Source organism: Rhipicephalus sanguineus, chromosome 3, assembly GCF_013339695.2.
Source record: "Rhipicephalus sanguineus isolate Rsan-2018 chromosome 3, BIME_Rsan_1.4, whole genome shotgun sequence".
In the NCBI taxonomy this organism is placed as follows: Eukaryota; Metazoa; Arthropoda; class Arachnida; order Ixodida; family Ixodidae; genus Rhipicephalus; species Rhipicephalus sanguineus.
In genome coordinates this window covers 163,662,643-163,666,171 of record NC_051178.1, presented here as the reverse complement: position 1 = coordinate 163,666,171, position 3,529 = coordinate 163,662,643, and positions in this window count along the sequence as shown.

The window sequence follows — 3,529 nt, the reverse complement described above, 5'->3', positions numbered from 1 at the left end:
GAAGAGAGTTGCCAAGAAGAAAGAAGGAAAGAAAAGAAAGTCAAAAGAAGAAAAAGGAAAGAAAAAGAAAGAAAGAACAAGAAAGAAGCGAAGAAGAAGAAAAAAGAAAAGAAAGAAAGCAAGAAGAAGAAGCAAGAAAAGAGAAAGAAAGGAAAGGGAAAGAAGAAAAGAAGAAAGAAAGGAAAAGAAGGAGGAAATAAAAAAAGAAAGAAAGAAAGGAGGAAAGATAAGAAAAGAAAGAAAGAAAAGAAGATAAGAAAGAAAGCAAGAAAGAAAAGGAAAGAAGAGAAGAGAAAAGAGAAAGAAAAGAAAGAAAACAAGAAAGAAAGAAAAGAAAGAAAGAAAGAAAAAGGAAAGGAGAAAGAAGAAAGAAAAAAGAAGAAAGAAAGAAAAAGAAAAGAAGAAAGAAAGATGAGAACCTATTTGAGATCTCAAGTTTTCTAAACAAACAAAGAATACACTCTTTAATATCCCAACTCCTTCTAAATTTTCATCTGTGTATCTTTTCCCCTTCGCTTTAGCGTGTTATGCCATCACTCCTCGCCCTCCAACCTGAAACTTTTCCCTCTCCGTCTTGAAACTTTCCCTCTCCCCCCCCCCCTTTTCATCGTATCTCTGACTTCATACAGTAGCCTTTTCCGTTCGCTCCGTCTCCCCCGTTTTAAAAACTGCACAGATTTTGGTAACGTGTTTTCCAGAAGCGATTGCTTAAATGGTCGTTTTGGCATGAGCAGTTTCGTCTACGCTCGGTTCTTTTTTTTCCTTTTTTTTTCGCATCTGCCAGCAAAGCAGCTGTATTTCAAAGCCTGCTGCACCCGCTGTGTTTATTCCACTGGATACGATTAAAAAAAAAAAAAACTAAAAGAAGAAGGAGAGCGATGCCGTGCATGGAGCGCTAACAGTACGAGGCAAAGGTTTCAAATGTTTTCAGCACACGCAGTGATCGTTAGGCACAGAAGGAAGAAGGCCGCCGGTAATGGCCGACGCCTCTCCTTTTGTGCTAATCGACCATTCTTCCGATCGCCTGTGCGTGGCGTTCTCGATGTACCTGCCTGCAGGATGTGAGCGCCGTCGGATTCTCTTGCTGGTATTCTAATGACTCCAGTGATGAATGCGTTAATAAAACGCACATGTTCTTAACTACCGCCAGTTTCACTGAGAGGAGAAGATTCACACGAGCTACATCGACAACCTGCACAGGGTGACGTCACAGAGGCATGTGGCGGCAAGCCAGCTGGGGCATACAAAAAAAAATAAATAAAAATCACACGGTTCCTTACAGATTTGCCTAAGACGACTCGATCGCGAAAGCCATCGTCTTCTTTTTTTTTCTCAGACGATTGTTTTGACCCTCCCACCCCTCGAAAGCTTTCTGCACCCAACGTAATTTTGCACTGCCTCCGGTATCGAAGGCATTCGAAGCTTTTGTGCACCTCACGTGGTTTTGCAGGGCCTCCGGGATCGGCCCACCTCTGACCAAGCATGTGATGACGTCATTACGTGGTGTCACGTTGTGTGTCGTCACAATTTTGTGGCAACCTGTGACGTCATGATGACGTCAGAGAGGGAAGTTATCACGTGATAATTTTCTGCATCACTCGCGCTGACGCTGACGGTCTCTTTTCGCGTTTCATATGGCATCTAAGGCTGTCGCCTTAATAAATTTAGAAAATGCAAAAGAGCTCGTGTGTATACACTAAAATTTTAGAAGCAGTCCTGTTTTCTTTAATTTTTTGCATAACGCATAGTAAACTAAGAGCCTTGCACTCTAAGTATATAGCGTATGTGATTGCCTATATTTATTTATCCACCAGGAGATTCCATAAAGTGCATCGAAGTATTACCAGAGGGATGTTTTTCCACTCCAATCGCAGGGGCAGGAGAACGAGCATGTATATCCTCGCATCATTTCATACAGAAAAAAAACATAGAGAGAGGGAGAGAGAGATCATACATCACGCGTGCATGCTCTAACGGCTCGTACACCCACACGTACAGGTTCTATATTCCGTACAGGTTCTCTACATGATAAGAATTTTAATAACATGTCCGCTTAGCAGCTAATATTCAAGGTCATACTTGCGTGTCAGAACTGAACTCATGATAGTCGCACCTAGCGTTGAAGCAACTCACAGTAGCGCTATCTGCTATTTACCGTAGCGCTGAATTCTGTACACATTAGCGATTAAACTCAAGATGGTAGGGCGCACGATACCCAATATATTCGCTTGCCGCGGGCAGTACAGGTTTCCGTTCAAGATACCTCGAAGTAGGTCTACATGGCAGCGGACTTCTCGTATAAGCACGCATAATGTCGCGCAGTTCGTACACAGCGAGAACCACGCTGAAGTCGACGCGCGTAAGCTTTCGTATATAAGACAGCAACGGAGCGCTTTCTTTCGCAACGTGGCCGAGGCGCAGCGCATATCGCCACCGCAATTGGACGTGCGCATTCCTCGTCGTGCTTGAGAAAAAGAAAAGAAAGAAAGAAAAAGAAACAATGAGCTCTTCGGCGCGCGGCTAGCTCGACAGGTATGCCGGCGGGCAGCAGCGCAGTAGCCGGCGGCTACCACAGGCGTCCTAATGGACTGTATAACGGCTGTACGAGCGATGCGAGCTTTATAAGCGGCTAGCTGGCCCTTGTACGATGACCACACGGTGTCGCGCAACGATACGACGCGTGGTACGTATAGTGTTGCAAGAGCGTGGATGCGAATGGCAGCGCTTACGGCGAACGAAGATGTCATCGTTGGAATGCCAGAAGAGAATTCTCTATGAGGAGGAAGTGCATAGAGGACGAGGAAGAAGAGCACGGACTGCCCGAGGAAGAGGAAGAACGCGAGTGCGGAGTATCAGGCCGAGTATAGGGGCGGAGTTAACGGAAAAGGAAGAAGAGGATTGTATATGCATTTGGAGCTACGTTTGACCGTGCATACACGATTTTTTTTATATAGCAACGTACGCGTCAAACGTGCCGCAGCCAGCAGCACGTCGCGGCCGCGTGTGCTGCTCATACACTTGGAACGAGCTTTAACTACTGTTTTTGTTCAATGTAAAGAAAACATACATAAAAGAGTCAGAGTCGGGCATGGTAAATGTCCCAATTAGAGCACGATGCACCTGGCACAAAAGATAATCACGTGGTTCAGCCGCACGTGCAGTGCCGTTCACCTCGCATATACACGCACGGGCAACGACATGTTGTAGGAATAAAACGCAGAAGCTGATACGTTTTACTGTGTACAGTCGTACTTGAACGAGATGCACGCTATAGTCAGAAGGCCGGAGATGAGAGCGTACGTTTCCTTCCGTCGGATTATGAGGTGTCATGACTGAGAGCTGCCTATAGTCACGCCTTTCATACACTACTTCAGAAAGTACTTAATATGTATACTGATGGGCTAGTTGGTGAGCCATGATATAAAACGACGCATAAAAAAACGATCCACATAAAACAACGCAAACACAAGCGCCGGTGTGCTTGTGTTTGCGTCGTTTTACGTGTGCGTGATTGTGCACTTTGTGGGCT